We start from the raw sequence: 22,427 nt of genomic DNA, 5'->3' as shown, positions 1-22,427 counted from the left end.
ATGGACCTAAATGTAAAAACAAAAGCTATGTGATGTTTAGAAGAAAACAGGAAAAAATCTTCTGATCTTCAAGCAGGACATATAAAAGAAAAAAAATAATAAAGTGAACTTTATGAAAATTAAAACTTTCGTTCCTCAAAAGACACCATTAGGAGTTTGAAAATATGAATCACAGACTGGGGAAAAAAAGTATTTGTAAATTATATTAAAGATAAAGAACTTGTATCTAGAATATATAAAGAATTCAATAAAACTAACAGCCCAATCAAAAATTCATTAGAGATCTGGATGAACATTTCACCAAAGAAGATATAGTTAAATACATATAAAAATGTGCTAAAAGAATTAATGATTAGGGAAATGCAAATTAAAACCACAGTGAGATGCCACTTCATATCCACAATGATGGCTATATTCAAAAAGACAGGTAATACCAAATGTCATCTAGGATGTGAAGAAACTGGAACAGGCATGTATTGCTGGTAGATATATAAAACCATATAGCTACTTTGGAATACAGTCTGGCAGTTTCATTAACAGTTAAAGGTAAATTTACCATAAAACCCAGCAATTCCACTTTTAGGTATCCAACCAAAGAGATGAAAACATATGTCCATTCAATGACTTGAATGTGAAGGTGACAGCAACATTATTCACGATAGCCAACAAGTTAAAAAAAATTAAAAAAGAAGTACAGATTTCCATCAACAGGTGAAAGAAAAACCAAAATGCTAATTCATTCAATGGAATAGTATTCAGCAATAAAAGTAATAAACAGCTGGTGCATGTTCATATAGGCAATAACCTCAACAACATTATACAAAGTGAAAGAAGCCAAATCCAGAAAACCACATATTGTATAATTCTAATTACATAAAATGTCCAAAAAAGCAAGTCCATAAAATAGATTATTGTTTGCCTGGAGCTGGGGGTGGGAAGAGAGACTGTCTGTAAATGGGCATGAGGGATCTTTTGAAGACACTGGAATGTTCTAAAATTGGATTATAATAATAGTTGCACAGCTCTATAAATTTATTGACTTACATGCTTAAATGAGTAAAGTTTAAATTATGTTAATGGCATCTCAAGGAAGCTGTTATAAATTATGGAAGAAGAGGAACTTGAATGATCAGATGATTATTGAAAAAGAGGCATCTATAATATAGAACACAGTTTTTTTCAGTATAATATGCAGATTTTTTCCTTACTACTAAATATCAAATTCATGTTGAAAATTCAACCCTTTTTGTCAAATCGGGCCACATTCTAATGCAAGTTGCCTGTTAAGCATGTTTCTGCCTCAGAGTCTTTGCATCTGCAATTCTCTGTCTGGCTTGCAATTCCAGAATTAGTATGGCATCTTCATGGCTCATTCCTCCACTTCATTAAAAGTACTCTGATCAGTTGTCACCTTTTTGAAAAGAACTTCTCTATCTGAAATACGCCCTCTAGCCTCTCATCCCCTTTAGTTAACACACTTTTTCCTCATTACATTTCTTTTAAATCCACTATTAAATAAGAGAAGTGCCCTGGAATATTATCTGGTATATATTAGGATCTCAACAAATATTTGTTGAATGAATGAATCACATCACAGATACAACTGTCACAAACAATAGAACTTGAAACTATCTTGAGAAAACTTTTATAAAATATACAGAGAGGTTAAAAATAGGAAAAACATACATTTTCTTCACTAGCTATAACATAAATTATCAAAGCTTGAACAGATTTACTATATATTCATTTCAGAAAAATTTCCAATGGAACTAAATATAGAAGAAAAAGATTCCCCTAATTGGTGCTTGAACCCTCTATTTGCATCTGGAATTGTTTCGCATTGATATCCATTCTGGATTCTTTCCTCTGGCTAGGTTTATCACTGGATTATTTAAATGGACTATTGATGCCAAAGGCCTTTGTAGTAATCATCAATGGAAAAGAATTATTATCCTGACCCAGTCAATGAATAGGAAAGCTTTTGTCAGAGCATTCCATGGTCACTCTTATGCACATAAAGAGAATCCCCATCTTTTCATCAGAATAGTAGAACAGAAAGAATATTAAAATTAGAGATTGTCTTGAGAAGAAAGGTAAGAGAACTCATTTCATATATTATCTTGTTAATGGTTTAAAGATTAAACCGAAGATGTTAAGAGAACAAAAAGCTGTAGAAAATTAGTGGCAAAGTGCTTTTCCTGTTGTCCTTACTTATGGAGTCAACTCCATTATCTTCTACTCCTGGTTTCTCACTGTCCCCTCTATCACTGCTTTTGAAGGGAGAGGCAGTAACCGTGCGTGTGTGTGTGTGTGCGTGTGCGTGTGTGTGTGTGTGTGTGTGTGTGTGTGTGTGTGGCTTTGGTAGGAGAAAGTGAATCTAAGTTGCTCAGATCCTTCCTCTTTTTTTCTCTTGGGAGCTGGGTGCTTGCAGGGATCACAAGTTCTGCCTGGTTCTGCCCCTGCTGCGGAGGCCTGCCCCTGTCCACTCCCGCCATGACTGGGTGGGCAAATCTGACTAATCCTGGCACTAAGTATTAACAAGACGTCCTGCCCACATTCTCTGATATCACCTTTATCAGCAGTAAAGATAACCTTGCAGCCCTCATTTAGCTTATTCCTTTGTATAATGGCTGGATTTTAAAAAAAAAATCAGGCAGAGATTTTTTTATTAGTCTGCCTCAAATAACTCCAAATAGGTCTTAACTGACTAGTGTTAATATCTTAACTGAAAAAACAGAAGCAATAAGAATTAGGGAGTACTTAAGTCCCTAATGTTCTCTTGAATTATTTTATAATATGTCAGTTCCCTTAGTTACTAAAAGGTCTTGCAAAGTCTTCCTAATTAAATTAAAAGAATGGGCCAAGAGAAAAAGGATATCTTCTTTGGTTTAAAATCCTCAGATATTTTTATGTATATCTGCCACTCAGTAAACTGTAAATGATTACAGAGAGGAATGACTATAGACACCAGAAAATATCTGAAATAAGAGACTAAGATTGCTCTTTTTTTCCAGTCTACTAATTTAGGGACCGTTTGATGCAAACCGTTTGAGATGACAGGAGTGAAAAATGGATGAAAAATTGATGAAGCTACTTTTACCAAAACACTTTTTAAGGATTTTCGGTGCACATTTTCTAGAATATTATGTCAAATAAACAACTACTGTAATATAAAGGACCCATAGTATCAATTATTATCACTGTCAATCAGAGAATGAAAGCATTCTACAATGGGCCTTGACAGAACCGACTATTATGATTGTTTCTGCAACGTTAGAAATATGTAAATGAAGGCACTTCAAGAAGATTTTGACACAACAGGTTTAACAGATAGGGCCTAATTATGTCAGTCAGTGGAATTCAATTACCAGGAGCAATGGATGGCCATCCTTGATGCAGAGCTTGGATTAAATCTGCACGTATATTTTTAAGATCTAGTTCCTAAAAGGAAAGAAATCCAAGTTCTCAGTTCCTTGAGATTCTTTTTTTAAGGTATTATGACCCTCCATTTTAATATTAACTAGAAAAATGAGTACTCTATTAAAAAGATATCATTTTCAAGAGGATAATTTAAATATTTAAATTTTGAATAAGTTACTGGTAAATTTCTATGTTTTTGTAGACGTTTCTTCCAAAAAGTCAGATATGGCTAACACTTAAAGAGGATGATGGTAGCTAGTTTCCAAAGATGGCCCCGCCCCCCCGATGAACCATGCTTTCAGTATTCACACCCATGTGAACTCACTTGCTTTTAACCTGGGCTGTCCCTGTGATTTGCTTTTTGACCAACAGAACGCAGTAGAAAGGATGTTCCGTGACTTCCAAGATTGGGTCATAATAAATCTTGCAGCCTCCACCTGGGTCTCCTGAAACGCTCACTCTGGAGGAAGCCAGCTGCCATGTAAGAGACTGCCATGCTTTGTAAGAGCTGGCCACTTGGAGAGGCAGCATGGAGAGAGAACCACACCCGGCCTCCTGTTGTTCCAGCCATCCTAGCTGTGATACCAGACATATAAGTGACAGAATCACATTAGATATCCAGCCAGTCAGGCCATCAGATGACTCCAGCCCGAGATGTGATCTGACTGCAACTACGTGACAGACCCCAAGTGAGAACCATCCAGATAAATCCAATCAAATCTCAGGATCATGAGAGGGAATAATAAAGTGTAGGTTTAAGTCTCAGAGTTGTGGGATGAGTTATAATGCAGCTTTAAGTATCCAGAACGGGATGCAGAGTGGAAGTAATTCACACAAGGTAGGAATCAGAAAACTTCTTTATTCTTAGCCTGACATTCACTACTTGTGTGGTCTTAAGTAAATCACAATGTAATTGCATCTCTATATTCTCATCTGTAAACTGAACAGACTAGACTAGATCTACCTCATGTCTAAGGGCCACTCAATGGATTCATAGTATCTACAAATTACCTGAAATTTAGAGCAGCATTTTATGTACATATATTAAATTTTGGAATGACAGGGTCTACGGTTTTTAGCAGATTTTCAAAGGGATACTAAATCCCAAGAAGTGAGTAATAAGATCAGAGTAAAGCCTTCAGCTTGAAACTTCCATGATTTTATGAAAGCCAAAAAGAAAAACGGAAGCTTAAAGATAGCCTATAGTATGTAATCAAGAATTTTTTTTTGCGTTTAAACTTTTAAAAGCCAGAGATATCAGGTATAATTTTAGTTAAGAATGTTTCAAAATATTTGTTTGGTCAAATGGTATTGTGTTCCCACTCATCCTTAATACCTTCCCCTAATATTTCACTAGAAAAATCTTCTACATTAAGATACAAGTTTTGAAGAGTTACAGAAGGAACAATGAGCAGAGTTGATACTTCTCCTTGAAATTATTTTGTGGGTCTTGTGTTCTTCCAAAGAAGATATCGTCCAATCTCTAGTATGGTCCCCGTTACTTGGAATCTTCTTACCTTCATTCAATCATCAAACTGTAGGGCTTCCCCAGTGGCGCAGTGGTTAAGAATCTGCCTGCCAATGCAGGGGACACGGGTTCGAGCCCTGGTCTGGGAAGATCCCACATGCCGCGGAGCAACTAAGCCCGTGAGCCACAACTACTGAGCCTGCGCCCCTCAACGGGAGAGGCCGCGACAGTGAGAGGCCCGCACACCGCGATGAAGAGAGGCCCCCGCTCGCCGCAACTAGAGAAAGCCCTCGCACAGAAACGGAGACCCAACACGGCCAAAAATAAAATTAATTAATTAATTAATTAAAAAAAAAATGTAGTTGAAGCCTTGGATGCAGTTTACCACTGCAGAAATAGAACTATTTTCCAAGCATTTCCTCACACACACACACACAAAAACAACTTCTCGATTGAAACAACAAAATGTATTGAACAACTACTATTCAATATTACTCAGTTCATTTGTCAAAGTTTTCAGAGTCAAGATATGCTTATTACTTTTAGACCTCTCTCCCTACTAGAATGTGGTTCCCCAGGGGCAGTGATCTTTGTTGGTTTTATATTCCTAAATACACAATATAACCCAAGATATATCCCTGAACAATGCCGGCACATGCAGGTACTTAATAAATATGTGTAAAACAAATGAATGACTACGTGTGTGTGTGTGTTTTGGGAGAAATACAAGAAAGAAGTAACCGGCAGTGATGAAGTTAAATTGCATCCCGAGAGGTATGATTCCTATAAGAAAAAATGTAGGTAAAGGAGGTAGCAGTCCCTTTGCCTAAACAGTTAAAACAGGAAGTTAAACCAAAGGACTAACAAACCAGTACCCAGGAAAAAGGAAGGAAGAGACCTTGCGCCTCACATAAAAATTGCCATTACTACCAGTGGCTATGCATTTGCTGGAGAATCTTTCTTTAGAAATTAGAATAGTGTTCTAAAATATTAATAGCATTTTGATACCAAATTTACCAATGGACTAACTTCCAAATGATATATAATTGCCAAACACTTTTTTTCCTATTTTAAAAGGTAAATAGATATATCAGTGGGGAAATCATAACAACGATAAATGTTCTGTTTAGAAAATTGTTTATAATACGGTAGAGTTACTTATACATGGGCCGGGTTGCTTATTTGCAAAATGTCTACAGAAATTAATCAAATTTAAAAAGAGAAAACAGTGTTCCTTATAATGCACATGTGTACATGCACACATGCATGTGTACACACACACACTCAGATTTGTCTCACCTAAATACAAATGGCCACCATGGCCACTCATATCAATGACATGATAACAGCTTCCTATTTTCTAAGGATTGGAAAACATGTTTTATTTTACTAACATTATAAATAAATGCTTTGTGACTAAATTTTCCTATTTTTTTTCTTTCCATCTTTTCCCTTTTTATTTCTCCAAAAGAAAAGAATTCTATATTTTTTTGTTAACTTTTATTTTGCAGAGTAGAAGAGATACTGACAGCTCTGGCCCGTTTTTAGAGTTGTTCCTTTGTGGTAACAACTCCTTTGTTGCTCATTCTTGCTGTGCCTGCAATCTGATTCCTGCCTGAGTTGATTAGAGATAAAATCACCCTAACACTGAAGGCACAGGTTAATGGTAACTGTTCTAAAGTAACAATTAAGGATAAATAAACTGCAATAGGTGATGAGTTTCACTTTGGATAAGCATGCATCAGCCCACCCATTATGCTGGTCAACTTTTTAAATTACACTTAATTGGAAGTCTTTTTTAAAGAATGGGTGTTAGTATGGACCATTCCTTCTGCCATTTCACTAAGAAAAACAGTGTTTTCTCCTATTAACTGGTGATACAGGTGTGGCAAAAAAAAAAAAAAAAAAAAGGTACACGGATGTATCTGATGTCAGAATCACACTCAACTGAAAATTCTTCCTGGGGCTTACTTCAATTTGTATTCATCAGCTAGAGGCTCCTGTCTTTCTTAGACACACATTACTTCTAACTTCTCAGTACTTTGTGAGCAATTACATATTAATAATTGTTTGAAAACTTATAAAATTTCCCTGAATTGCAAACTTCAGCAGGAAAAACAGAAATGATGAATTTCTACAACCTTAATTTGCAAATGCATTTGGGGGCAAGTTAATACATATTTTTATTTTACTTTAAGCAATTTTCTTTGATAGTGTCACAGGCAACTAGAAAGAAGCATGTTTCCTTGTAAGACAGAATGAAGAAAAAGTAATGTTCGTGAGAGCAACTTCCAATATCACAAAGTGGCTTTTATTAGACATGTTTTTTCCACTCTGAGAAGAGTCCAGAAGAAATTCAAGACAAGGAAATTTCATAAGACAGGGAAGTCACTTTCCTGTTGTCCACAAGTTTCCCTGTAGCTGATAAGAAGAAAAACATGAAAAATTGATGAAATGGTGAATTTGAATGTTTTGAAACCCATAATAGTGAGTATTTTGAACTGAATGAAAATATTTTGTAATCAATCCTTGAACCCCTCTGACTCTACCTTACAGCTCACAAAACTGTAGCCCCACCACTCCAGGCTTTGTGCTTGTCATTTATGACTTAATAAATAGTATCAGGAATTACGAGATCTTGCTGAGAAACCTCCAAGGAAAATCAGAATTGCTTTAGGATGAGAAATCAGCAGGTGGCACTCTTTCCTCTGCATCCATTTTGAACTACTTTTTCAGGGCAGAATATTAGAAGTTACTTCCTAAGAGGGGGTACCTAAGGTCTTGAGTAAGCAACAATAAGGCAGGATTGAAGACAAGAGACACTTGTATATTACAGAACTACCAAATCCTTCCTAAATGCATCAGGTAAATGCACCCTTCTTCACTGTCTATTAAGACCAGTCATACGGGTTAGTAAGTAGCTATTGCCATCTCATCTGGTGATAACCGCATTCCCATGCTACATTAACACATTTTGTGGTTAAAGATTTCTGTCTTATCTAATGTGAGCAAAACTATGCTTCTGCACATGCCAAATAGTTTTCTCATCTTCATTTCTTTACCTTCTCAGCATATAATCAATCAAAGCCTTTATAAAGAGATTAGATACCATATGTGACTCTGGTAAGCTGAGAAGAGGAATTGGACGTACGACTCTGCAGACAGATGAGGAGAGGACACGGGGGTCCTTCTAGTGAGTGCTCGGTAGAGCTCAAATACTCTCTGTAAAGAAAGCTATTCTGAGTTGTGTTGACTTCCTTACCACAACTACTTCTCTGTATAACTATGTAATTTACTAAAATTCTTCACGTAAAAAAAGGTATCATGTCCCCTGAAAGCTTAAAAAGGCTTCATCATCTTTATAAAAAAAGTTCATTTTCAGATAACAAGAAACCATTTCATTTGTCTGTTTAAAAGTGGATTTCCAAAACACACCTGCACATTTAGTCCCTGCCATTGCCAAGAGTAAACTTGATTTCACAAACTTCAGAAAGATGTTCCAGCTTTTAATAACAATGTAGTATTTGGTAATTTGTCCTTATACAGTAAAAGGTTACTGGGAGAAGACCCTTGTTGAGGGTTTGCCATACTAAACTAATTTGTATCTTGCCTTATTTGAGGTACTCAAGAGTAAACTGGAAAGTTTATCTGATTTCCTGCAAAGGCTCAAAAAATAGAGGACCACTTTGAAGACAAGTTGGGATAAGAAGCAAGATTTTGCTTTTGTTTTTATCCATAAAATCTATTAATATTAGAATGAATTAGAATTGCCTGAGTTTGATTTTTTTCATAGTTTTCTAGGACTCGTTATAAATCCTATGAGATGCATCACTTGGAGCTGCCCAAGTGCTACAATGGGAAAGAAAGAGTACAGATGCTCTAGAGGGCTGGATGAGTGATAAATACAAAATACTTTGGGTAGGTATCTTTTTTCCATTTGCAAGTAAGATAAGAGAGATGGGTAATTCCCTTTGAAGAGAAGTCTCTATTAGTGTATACTGCATACTGACAACCATGAGTAACTTGTAGTTGTTATGAAAAGATTTATGTTCCCTTTATTAAGAATCTATTTTGGAAGGAGGACTGATGAGGAGACATTCAGGGGTGTGAAGTGTGGATTCTACAGGGTATTTTAAAATAAGCCAGTTGCTCCGATTTAATCAATGCATTTTATGACTGCAAAGCTCAGATAAGCCAACATTCCTCTCCTGGAGACTCCTTTAACTGTATGGCATCACACATAACCTTCCCGGATGACTACTCATTATGCAGGATGGCATACCAACCAGTGAGAGCATGATGCCGAAAGCACTATGCTCATCAGAGGCTGTGGGTTTAGCCAATTCTCCTGAAGAAGCCCTGAGATCCCGAGTCTTTTAGGCTGACTCTTTCAGCTTCTTGCCATTCTCAGCCCTTTCTCTGGTGACTGTATAAGAGGCAGCAAGCAGCCTGGCGACACCCACACATTACGCCTGAGCAAAGTAAATGGCCATCCTATTCTAAAGACTTAAAAGTTTGACGTACAACAAAAGCAACTGGAAGTGAGTAGTTAATACGTCTCAATCTTGGGTTGATTCAATAGTTCTGCTGTATTCACTGGAAAGTAAAATCATAACTTAAACATTATGTGTCACCACAACAAAATGGTAGGTTTTGTGAAAGCCACTTGGAAAAAAAAAGTAGAAAAGCCAAAGTTAACTTGCCAAGACAAAAACTGGACCCATAAGTAGCTTCTTAGAGCCACTGATAATTTAGTATGAAATTAAAAAATGACTCTTTAAATACACAATTCTGGGGCCTTGTTCCTTAATATAGACTATGGGGTGTTGAGAAGCACAGTATATTATTTCATTAAGTGCTTTTTTGGGAGAAGGGGATTTAGTGGTAAAACTGCTGGCTTTGTGTGGCAAGGTCATGACCTTTGACAACTTTGGAGCTTATCTCTTTCATCTTCTCACTCCCCTGAGACCCCTAACTTGCAGAGGAATCAAGCCTGTAAGCCTGGGCTAGACAGAATTCAGCATTGTTCTGGAGCTAGGTTCCCTCTCTCCCTCTCTTTCTCTCTCTTTCTCTCTCTTTCTCTCTCTCTCTCTCTTTTTTTTTTTTTTCCCCTCTAAACAAAACAGATCTGAACTGAGCCAAGGAAACAAAAATGTATTGTTCCTCGCAGATGGAAGCGAGTGTCGCCTAGGTAACCAGATTAATCTCCTTTTTCTCTCCCTTCCTCTCTTGTAGTGCGGTAATCGGTGGGCTCTTTTCACAAAAAAGCCAGCCTCAAAGCTGGGGCTCTAACTAGGTTCCTAATTAGCTGCAATTTACAATGAAGACAACATGATGAGATAATAGAAATTTGCAAAATAATGACATACCTCAGCAAAATATTCCTCCTCCTAAGAACCATTTTTATACAAAAACAATAAAGAGGGCCCTTCTAAAGCAAAGCTGGAAAATGGTGGTGTATTATGTGACACAGAACATTATTGTTCGCCTCTTGTTCCCCCAATCAACAGCTTATTGTTTGGCATCTTAAATAAAAATGACTCAAATACAGGCCACATAATGATCTCCATTGCGCTAATACACTGTATATACTGAGTAGTCAAAAATGTACGGGAGCCAATGCCAGTGGGGCTGATAAAGTAGCAGGGCCCAGGAAGGTAATTTACAATACAATGCAATAAGCATTATTACTGTTCTTAATCACACAGATCTTTCTGATTCCTGTCAGGATGTACTCTGACATCAAAAAAGGGCACCCAAAAGGAGGACAGCTAGTTAATGAAATATGATGGACCACATTTGTTTTCATGTGGTGGTTAGCTCAAATGAAGCAGTCTCCAGACTGTTAGCCAACAGTATTCTCTTGTGTGACATCAAAGACTACCATTCAATGAGGGCAGAAAAAAAATCACAGTAAGACAGCACAGAGGGAGGAGCTCCTAGGAACTGAAAGAACCATTAATAGTAATCTCTACCTTATGTCCAAAGGAACAGAGCATGAGCAAAAAAAGGACCCAGGCCAACCGGTCACCGATTTTACAATGAGTATCATCAGCACCTATGCCGATGGATGGAGAATGGTATAGCTAACACGTGGTGGGCGAGATTTGACATTTTGCTACACAGGAGCAATTTGTCACTAGTGACAGGAGGTGCATACCCTTGTGCCTTGTCTTAATCCAGATGACAGCATCCTATGAAACATGGAATCCAAATAATAAAATAGAATTCAATGCCATGTTTTGCATCAACAAGAATCATTCATAAATGGCGACAGACTGTCTAACCAATCAGGGAAAAAACAATCGTACACAAAAAGTAAGTCCACATTTGCTTATGGACTAGTAATTGTGAAGAGTACAGCTGCACATACTTGAAAACTAATGGCCCCTGGACTTCCCCATAAATAACTACTGACTAAAAACCAATTGGCCAGCGACAGAAAAACCATTAACCCCTTGGTCATTTGGCCCTTAGCAACAACAAGACAACTAGATCCTCTCACAAAGTAATTAAAAGGTAACAAGTAGGACAGATTAGAGAAGGTGCCAAATGGGCTCTAATGACTTTGGAGGAAAAATTGTTGTATTTGGTAATAACATTTGCAGAAATGCAAAAAAATGAAGACCATCTGGGTGTATCACAACCCCAAAGAGTTTGGCATCCGCATTTTGGAAACGTGGCGATAATATCTTGACTTGTATAGGGCTATCAACCTTTCCCAAAGATTAAAAAAAATTTTTTAATCTCAGCCAAGAGAGAAAAAGAGCAAAAGGCAGTGACACAGTGCTGAAAGCCAAAGATTGGTGGCCATAAATATCTGGTAAATTGTGCTGCTAGATTTTCCATGGATTTGCCATTTACCGTAAAACGAAATCTACTCACCAAACGAGGTTTACTTTTGAGTTTTATGTAGTCCTTACAAGAAACGTTCTCATCCATATAATTCACTGAATGACTCAATACAATAATTTTGATGGCGATAATGAAGGGGAAAGTGTTAAACTATTAAATGAGAGTATATGGTGTAGGGACAAGAACGTTTGACTTCAAGGCATTATCTAATTTCCTGTAGCCTCTGTTTCCCTCTCTTTAAACTGTCAAAATTGAGTTTATCTTTTAAGATTGTTTGAGGAATTAATAAGATCAATGCACCAAGGCATATCATCTCCTCTTTACCCCTGCACATCCCTTCCCCAGGCCTTGAACCCCCTAATGAACTCCACAGCCTGCCTTTTCTGAAGCTCATCCCACCCCCCCCCGCCCCACCCCCCAGGGCAGCTGAACACAGCTGGAGGAAATTATGCAACAGCACAGTTCCTTGCCATTACCCCATGCACATCTGTGCTCTAACTTCATTCAAGACTTCCTTTAGTTGCCTTTCTCACCTCCTCTCCCTTTTGTAGCTGTCTCAAACCTTCACCTTTCTCTTTAATAAACCATCCCATCACTTTCAGATGACCTCACTTCCCTTAAGTATGTACTACCTGCCCCATCCACACACATCACTTCTGCAACCCACCTAATCAACGTCTCTGCAGGGTCAGAGGATGAAACCTCTCTTCCTCTGTTTGAGGTTAACACCCCACTAATAGCTGGGATCCACTCTGCTCACATCACCTTGGGACCTTGCTTCATCAATTTTCCCCATTCTGAGTATATCTTCTGTTCTATCAACTCATTCTTCTTAACCTATAAACGTGCTCAAATCATTCTCATCCTATTAAACCTTCCTTCACACCCCCATCTCCCTTTAACTACCACCCTATGTTCTTTCTCAAAGATTCTTCTTTTCAGCCCAACCTCATCAGTCATTTTTGCAACCTGTTATTCTAAAATCTAAATTTAAAATTAGATTTTAAAATGCAGATGAAAATACATTTTCCCTTGAAGTTTGTTGCTTTTTTTATCATTTGCTTAGAAATGTTACCTATATTTCAATGTATCTATCAATTAAGAGATGAAAATATTCTAGAATGAAAAACACAATATTCAACCCACCTGATGCATCAGTCTCAAAGTCCTAATCATAATAAAGCTATCAGAATCATAGAAAGGCAGAGTTGGAAGAAACCTTTAGTCTATTCTTCCTAATTCTGCCTATGTTGGAAATGAGACCTAAACACCTAAGGTCATACATACACCAAGTAAAGAGCAGAATGCTATGACCTGACTTAAGTTTCCCTAACTCCCAGTTCAGTGCTCTTTCCTCTACAAATTGAATTCTATTCTTTAAAATATCCCTTTTCATATATAATTCTTATTCAAATATTAAGAAAAACAATATAACACTGAGTGCAACCATAAGAAGAGACCAATTTGAAACACAATAATACATTTAAAATAAAATGTTTTCCAGACTTTAATTCTATGGAAAATATACAGACACCTCTAGCCAGTGAAAGCCTACTATTTTCATAGACAGATAAAAGAGAGATTAGCGAAATAAATGACCAAATCTGGGATTTGAAGTAGAATATGTAAATAAAGAATTATAGTTTTAAAGATGAAAGGAACCATTATAGGTTATCTGGCCGAACTTCCTATTATTTGTTTGTTTATTCTAAAACCTGAGTCTCAGAAAGCAAAAGATCACACACCAAATGAGCTGCTGCATTTATTCCACTCTACACCTCTGTCCAAGCCTGAACTGTACAGTAATGAGGAATCAATTTCTTCTAGGTTAGTCAGACATGTGGAGGGAGGAATAAGTTACCTATGCAGTTGTACAAAGATACTAACAAGTTCACTGCAACAGTGGTTAATTAAATGATCTCAGTGTCTCAGAGCTGATTTTCTATAAGGAGCCATTTTCTTCCAGGGAGAGGCATAGTAACTCGGTAAACTGGAGTCCAATTTTACTTAACATCATTTGATCTATATCCGTGTGTCATATTTCCCTTCCAAAATATGAGAAGCAATTGAAGGATGGAGGCAATTAATAACTTCTACCGCAGGGAAAAAACTACTACTAAAATCCCGCATGATGCATCCTTGGTTCCACACTGTAGCAAAGCCTGTTTGGTAAAGCTAACCTATAATTAGGGCCTTCTAGTAATTACATCCTTCCAACAAAGTAGAAGACAGAACCATGTGATACTGAATTCTAGAACAATGTCAAGTCACATTAGAGCACATTTCCAATTTATTTACTCTTACAAAGTTTTGACTGAGCAATGTTGAACAGTCATTAGTGCCTCAAAGGCTTCAAACCTTACACAATGTATAGAGAGGTAACCAAGGGTCAAAGTTCTCTGACGTGGGCCCCACCACTAACCAACCTCCCATCTCCCATGAAGATGTGCTGTGCAGTTTAAATCAATAACTGAAACTGTGACTTGGGTAATCCCTTTGGTCATTTTACACCTAAGGGTACTAATGAGAACCTGAATTTCTCTCCACCCCATCCCAAAGTCAAGACAAGTAACACACGTAAAAGGAGCTCTCCCAGCCCAGAATTAACAACCTTCAGTCAGTGCTCTTTACTTAAAGGAAGAAAACAATTAAGTGAAACCTTGAAGTAATCTCATTCTGCCTGTTTAGCCTCTTCATCCCTCAATGTGTGGTGAGCAAGTGTGGCAATCAGGGCTAAGGCCTGCTATCATTCGGCCTTAATTAAAAAAGACACAAGCAGCGGAGCTGTGAATTAGAAATGTAGCTACGCACTACCCCTGATTAATTCGAGGCTCATGTTGGATTAATAACTCCAAACAAAGAACAAAAGGAAATTGTTATGCGAATTGCAGCCCTCCCAGGCCAGACAAAGGTCAAATCACAGGATTTCAATTTCATCCGGAGTCGCTTAATCAACTCCCTCGGAAGGAAGACCATATGTAGTTCTGAAAGCTACCCATTGTAGTCCTCTTGTCGCTGGACCTGAGGGACGGCACAGTCATCCCCTCAAACTATTCTCAATCGCTTCTCTTCTTTCTCCTTTAATATGACAAAAACTTCATTATTACCAGTAATTAAAGAAGAAGAGATCTGCCCTGCAGAAAACATCCCAACAACTGCTGGTTTATGGAGGAAGCTGGACACTGTTGGCACCCAACCTACAGGGCCTGTTCCCTTTCCTGAGAAAGGTCTTCACCAGCAGCTACAGAGTTATAACCACCACAGGGTGATGTCATTGGCAGAGCATTGGCAGGGCTGTGGTACTACAGGGCATGTATCAAAAGATGAGAAAAAAAAGAAAAAGAAAACTTCTGCCTACTAAATAAAAGGAAAATGAATGCAAGGCAAAGCCCATCATTACCTTAAGATAGTGAGATTGCAGAAAGTATCAGAAGACAGAGCTCTCTCCTCCGTGTAGATTAGAAGCTCCGCATGAGATGGGGACAGAGGTCTAAGTGCCTCAGGAGACCTGAGGCGCATAGCCAGGCACCCTGAACCCTTCCCCAGCAGTTCTGGAGTTCATCCACATTTGGGGTTTCTTTCTCCTGGAGACTGCACTAAGGACTGCCATAGGCTGGACATGGCAGACTCTCACTAGCAAGACAGGTTTAAGTGGTTTGAGGATGTGGCGACTTACACGGCAGTGTTAACACTTTTCACCCTGTCAACACCAAAGAGTTACTAATGGTAACCTCTCAGGACCACTGCACCATTGTCCTATGATAATCAAGGCCCAGTGCTCGTCAAATGAAATTCCAGCAAAATTAAGAAGTTCTTCCAAACGACAAAAATATAATTTCGGGGGGATTTTTCATGAGAACCCCAAGGTCGCTCTTTGGACTAATGGAATCAGCACCAGTATCTTAAGGCAGGGGTCCCCAACCTGACCCCGGTCCGTGGCCTGTTAGGAACCGGGCCGCACAGCAGGAGGTGAGCAGAGAGCGAGCAAAGCTTCATCTGCCGCTGCCCATCGCTCGCATTACCGCCTGAACCATCACCCCCCCACACACCACCGGTCCACAGAAAGATTATCTTCCACGAAACCGGTCCCTGGTGCCAAAAAGGTTGGGGACCGCTGTCTTAAGATAATGATGGCAAATAGAATTCTTATCTGAGTGAGTCACTGAAGTGCCTAATAAAGTGCCCTATATAGGACAGATGCTCAGTAATTATGGGCTGTCAGGATTTGTATCATTCAAACTGATATGGCAAAATTTTCAGTCTCTACCTTTACAGAATGCAGTAATAGTTGTTACCTTCACGTATTCTACATGAGTCATTTGGGAAATTCATTTATTCCTCTGAACTCCCATAGTGTTTTTTCAGGACTTCTTTTACTGAACATAGCATTTTCTCCTGTATATTATGTGATTCATTCATTCACTTATCCCTTTACCCATTGAGCAAATATTTTTTGGGTATCTACAATATGTGTCAGGCACTGTCCCAGGATGACTAAAAGCAGACACTATCCTTGCTCTCATGGTATTTACAGTTTAGTTGGTGAGACAATCAAATGAATGCTTAAATAAATGTAAAATTTAAGTGTGGTAGGTGTCACAAAGGAGGTATATGGGATTTTAACCTATTAAGGGAGGAGTCCCTGAGGAACTGACATTCTTCTCCCAGATGTGAAGTAAGAATATAAGCTGAACTTAGTGTAAAGACAGGAGACAGAGGCAGTCTTCACTGTCTGAGAGAGCATAAGTGAATTGGTCTGAAAAGGGCATAGGTCTAGAACTCGGGCCACAAGGCAGAGAGCAGTGTGAGCTGAGTCTGGAGAAGCAAGGGGACCCCCAAAACATAAAAAGCAACTTTGTAGGCCATGTCAAGGATTCTGGTGTCATCCTAAGAAACAGTTGGAAAAGTCTGAAATTCTTTAAGAGGAAGTGGTCAAGACACAATCAGAACTGTGTAGCCATTGTAATTTGCCCCCCATTCTACAAGATCTCTAGTGGCTGAGAGCGATTTACCACTGTCCTTTCCCAGTGCCTAGCACAATGCTTTGCAGGACAGAATGGCATCTTCCTCTCAAGGACTGGCAGGGTTGATTCAGTTGATATCACAGCTCCATACATGCTCCCATGCCTAAGCCATGAGCCTGATCGAAGGGGATGTCTTCTCAGAAAGAGAACCATTCCTTGATGCAAGTTAATTTCAATCAAATTAAATTTAAAAGCATTTTAATATGATGTTTGTTCAATACCATTGAATGAATGAATGAATGAATGAATGGCTTTTAACTTTGCTACACCACTGGAAGACAGTGGTCAGTGCCCTCGACAAAACCTCTGACTATGAGTAAAGAATCGGAATGCTTCCCTCTTTGAAACTGATTGCCATTGTTTGGGTTGGATGTCTTCTCAAGGGAAAATGATGATTTCTGACTTCTAAGATATCCAAAGGTGTAATGGCATTGCTTTTGACAAATTAGTCCCCAAATATGAAACCTAAAGTTTTCTATTTCAATTTAATGGATATAAAAAAGTTATAAATGTATCTGTGAGTCATAATTCCCAGGGAGCATTCATGCAAGCTATGTTCCTTATGTGACATGCAGCTATCAAATAATGAGCACATTCAGGAAGCAAATTCAGATGTTTGTTACACATGATAGAACAGCTGCATCAAGAGCTTTTTGAGGATTATTCTTCAAGTTTCTCTTAAAGCCACTTCATTTCCTTTCTGAAAAGCACGATTACTTGATCTGCATAGTTAAGACAAACCTCAGAAATTGGATGAATGTTAAATTTTTCATATTAGTCTGAAATCCAGAAAAGCTGTCCAAATCCCAGATATACAATGTACAATTATCTTGTAGACATTTTAAGTCTTACGGCGTCTGATTTGGAGGAGGAAAATTTATCTCAGTACAGAACTTGTTGACTGTTTTAGATGATTTGTAAACATGATTTCAAATTATACTCAACAAAATAAACAACCAAATTAATTGCTAACCCTGACTACTTCTTTTACTTAATTTTGACATTGGCAAAAACAGTCCTACATTTGGGGTCATTTAAAATACTTATCCTTAGAGTTGACATGGAAGAATCATAAAATAACTTCCATTAGTTGAGCAATTAAATATATCATACACTCAACTATATATACATGTATTTATTTATTTATTTTAATTTTTAAATATTTATTTTTAACCAAATCTTTACAAGAGCCATGAGGTACAGGTATCCATTTGTTAATTCATTCAATATTTATTGAGTGCTTGCTATGTGCCAGGCACTGTGAATATAGCAATGAATAAAACAGATATAATCCCTGCCCTCAAGGTGCTTTCATTATTTTTTGACATGTAAGGAAATTGTGATTTAGGCTAATATGTAAATTGCCCTGGGTTTACATAAGTAAGTGGTAAACCCATGTTTCTGAAATCCAAAATGTTAGGTTTTAACCATCCTGCTATGCTTTTCTTAAAATATTGTGACTTTGTAATAAGCGTTTAGCCAGATTCCCTCATGTCAGAAGCTAATTTAAACTAAGATAAGTACTGTGAGAATATTCTTTAATTTTACTAAGTATTAGAATACAAAGAAGTACATTATCACTTCAGCATTTTGGAATATAATTGTAATGAAGTATAATGGTTTGAATGAACTAATTATGCTTTCCAAGATGGCAGACTTCTATTTTATACGCTGTATAAAATAGAATCTACTAGAATAGATTCTAATAGATTCTAATTCTAATAGAATCTACAGGAATCTACTTTGTTTTAACTACAAAACAATTTCTTTTGATATATTATAAAGTGTATCTCATTCACTCAATCAAGATATCAAGTTAATTTTATATTAAGACAATGAAATCATAGAGTCTATTTCCATCTACATTGTGCTGTATCACACATATTAACCAAAACCAAACCAAATTTTAGAACAATACAAATCCATTTAGATTTAACCTCTTAAGTAACAGCTATATGACAGTTATGAAAAGTAAGTACTATAACTTAAAAATAACCACCAGAATTCAGAAAGTATGAGAATTCATAGGCATTTGCTCAAGATGAATATTTTGCGTCAAAACAAGTTGAGCTGACTAAATTTGACTACATTTCAGACATTTCTAAATATGTGTAATAATTTTCAAACATTAATTCCAAATTATTATACTCACAGATGTTGCCAGAGTAACAAGTGAAAGGGCTCCATAATGTGTTAGGGTTGGACAGAACGCATTAAAAAGGACTGTAATGCTTAATCTCCATAAGATAACCAATCTGTAACTCTGAGTGTTCAGAATTTCATTTGACCTAATTAAAAAAGATTATAAAGCCGAATTTTAAGCACTTAGATTTTCACTGAGCAAAGTAGAGTAAGATTGGTAATCCACACGGAATTTCTCTCTCAAATAGGGAAATCCAGAAATGATTTCTCTGAACATGATAACCTGTATGTATATTAAAAATGTGGTTACTAAAATCCCTCCATTTACTGAATTTTAAGTTTGTAGTTACTTAAAAAAATTCTTTATTAATCATGTAAAGAAACCTGTGGAAAATATTTTTTAAATGTTAACTATCTTTTTATTAGGGTACAAAATATAAAAAAAAAAAAGAAAGACAGGGAAAAGAAAAAGAAAAAAAAACCCCAGAAACCTCTGGAATAGAGGGGATCTGGGCAAAGTTGGAGAGGATGAGGCTTTATACTTAAAGGATAACACTCGAATGAGAAATGGAAAGATAGGACTACACAGATTGTAACCTAAAGAGTGTGGCAGCCAGGAATCCGAGGCCATGGTAAACTCAGTTGTCTCTAATGGAAAAAAACCTATTTTTCTAAACTCATACAAAAGGTCTGAAGGTTACATAAACAATAAAAAGAATCCAATCTAGAGAGAAAGAATTGAAAGATACTAGTTCAACTCTGGTTCTCTTGCTTAAACAGCTCCATATCTACTTTTTAACACAATAAATTTGCCAGCAGTTTTCCCAAAGAAAATATTATTTTAGATACAGACAAAAGTGACTCGTGTGGTCTTTAAATATTCACAGACATATGAGTCCTTCTTGGGCTGTAGAGACTCTCTACTCCTATCTAGTGGTACCTAATGCTTATTACAGGGAAGAGTAAAATATTCCCCTCAAATCCCAAAATTAGCTGACAGCTAATAAACAAGTGGGAGATGGTAAAATACCAAAAGAAGCTTTCAAAATTATTCACAGAATAAAATAGCACACTTAAAAAAATACCAGTGACTGTAATTACTGAAAAAAAAAATTCCATGGAATAAATAACAATACTCATCTGTGGCCATCCAATTTTCTTCTCAAATGAATCAGAAAAGTGAGCTGGCTCTCACTAAGGTGAATATTACGATTTGCAGGAATAGAATAATAAACATAGGAACTCTGTATACTTAACAATTAGCTCCTGGAGACCAGATTTTCTTTCTAATCCACATTCCTATAATAGACTGGATTACTGTATGTAAATAAAATCTCAGAATCTGAACATATCCAGTACGGCTTAACTTTTTTTTTGAATAGCCAGATTCAACATAGCTACACTCTTAAAAAGTAGTAAGAAGAAAGCAAAATGCCTCTTGATATTTAGAGTAAACATAGTGGGGAAAAAAAAAAAAAAGCAAAGGAAAACTAAAGTTAGCCTTGGCAGTTGCTTCCTAAAGGAAATGATTTTGACAGGTTAACCATGGGAGTAAAGGTTTCAATGATACTTCCTCGACTACAGAAGATGACATAATTTTAACGTGCAAAGAGTTTCTCCAACTCTGTATGAGATGTTCTGAGTATAAAGATTTCTTATCTCAAAAGAGAGAAATCTGAGAAAAAAATCTTTTTAAAAAAAATCATCGATTATAATTAACTAGTGGCTGGGGAAATCCCTATTAGTACTGTGGCTAGAACTGGTGAAGCCTTGACTACAGAGGAGCTGGTAACTTCGGCTATGGCTGTGAAATTGCATGCAAAGATTTCTTTAAAATTCTCCACTGCACATCTGCAACAGAGTTAATGTAATCTCATCCACTCAGGAGAAGAAAAAGGCACCAAGGGAATAGTGTATCGCCATCACAAACTCATATCAGGCTCCAAGGACTGTGCAGAGATTGTGAATATAAATATAAAACCCCACGGTACAGTGGCAAAGAAGCATTTAAGAAAGATTTATACATAGGCAAACTTTTAAAAGTTAATTTGAAAGCCAGGTGAACCCACAAAGCTTCGTATCATATTGGTATAGTTACAGTCTCATTGCTTAACATGAATTTTTCCTAGCAAAACATCTCAAAATGGCCTCGGATTCACTATTCAGCCCCTTCTAATCTACTGAAACTCTTCATTCATATTGACAAAACTAGCAGACACTGATTCACAAATTCCTTTGCTTGCTTAATTCCACGGCACATCTATCCCTACTGAATACTCCTACTTCCTCAAAACAATGTCTCTTTTGGCTTCTGCGATTCCAGACTCTTAAAATTTGAAATTCCTCATGATTTTACACTTCATTTGCTTCATGTGTTATTTACTCCCATGCTTTTAAGCACCATTTATGTGAAAAGAACCCTCAAATCTGCTCTCTCAACTCCAGACCACCATATTCTACTGCCTTCCACATCTTCCTGTGGATGTCTTGCAGGCATCTAAAGTTCGACATGTTTAAAATTAAATTCATTACCTCCTTCTGCCTCTCCTCAATGTTTTCTAAACAACGTCACCATTCACTGAAACTCCAAAGCTAGAAATTTAGGAATAATCCCCAATATACAGCAAATGATTAGGTCATATTAATCTGTCCTCCTAAATAGCTCTCAAGTTTGACTCCATTGTCGTATCACTCTACTATGAGCAGAAGCATAGCAAGACAAGAGGTTGATCGATGGATGGTAACTTCCCTTCAACATGATTTCCAGAAGCAGTGTCCTTTCTGTTGAAAGGTTATTCAAGTAGTTACCTAAAGGTAATAAAACATGGTATATTCTAAGACCAAGATGAAAAGTCATAAGGAGGGCCATGTGAAAGCAAGACTGGGACATATACAGAGGCCCTTATATGGAAGCCCCTTCTTCATGTGCCCACTCTTCCACCAAAGTCACCTTCTTGCCCTCAAGTCCCCCAATATGAGAACTTGGCTCTGCCTTTAACTTTAGGTTATCATGATCTCTCTCTGGACCTCTATCGCAGGCTACTCATTTCTCTCCCTCTCTAATCTCATTTCCCTCCAACATATCCTCCACCCCACATCTAAACTCATCTCTTAAAAATGCAAATCCAGAGAAAAACATGGTCCGAAAGGATACATGCACCCCAATGTTCATTGTAGCTCTGTTTACAATAGCCAAGACATGGAAGCAACCTAAATGTCCATCGACAGAGGAATGGATAAAGAAGTTGTAGTACATATATACAATGGAATATTACTCAGTCATTAAAAAGAATGAAATAAAGGCATCTGCAGCAACATGGATGGACCTGGAGATTGTCATACTGAGTGAAGTAAAAGTCAGACAGAGAGAGAGGAACATCATATGATATCGCTTATATGCAGAATCTAAAAAGAAATGATACAAATGAACTTATTTACAAAACAGAAACAGACTCACAGACTTAGAGAACGAACTTATGGTTACCATGGGGGAAGGGTGCCGGGGAGGGATAGTTAGG

At 37.3% G+C, this 22,427-nt stretch overlaps 1 protein-coding gene and 1 long non-coding RNA gene across 2 annotated transcripts in view; one reads left to right on the top strand and one right to left on the bottom strand.

Moving 5' to 3' along the window:
- Positions 1–22,427, bottom strand: part of SOX5 (SRY-box transcription factor 5) — a 990,465-nt gene that overhangs the window by 445,499 nt on the left and 522,539 nt on the right. The window lies entirely within an intron of this gene.
- LOC309640715 overlaps positions 5,248–22,427 on the top strand; it is a 93,541-nt gene continuing 76,361 nt past the window's right edge. The window contains exon 1 of the long non-coding RNA XR_014252347.1: positions 5,248–22,427. This exon is cut by the window's right edge and continues 19,804 nt beyond it. This is a non-coding gene — a long non-coding RNA (uncharacterized lncRNA).

Source organism: Balaenoptera physalus (assembly GCF_965194825.1).
Source record: "Balaenoptera physalus genome assembly, chromosome: 13".
In the NCBI taxonomy this organism is placed as follows: domain Eukaryota; kingdom Metazoa; phylum Chordata; class Mammalia; order Artiodactyla; family Balaenopteridae; genus Balaenoptera; species Balaenoptera physalus.
Note: the sequence above shows the minus strand (reverse complement) of the source record. Positions and strands in the feature narration are given on the sequence as shown.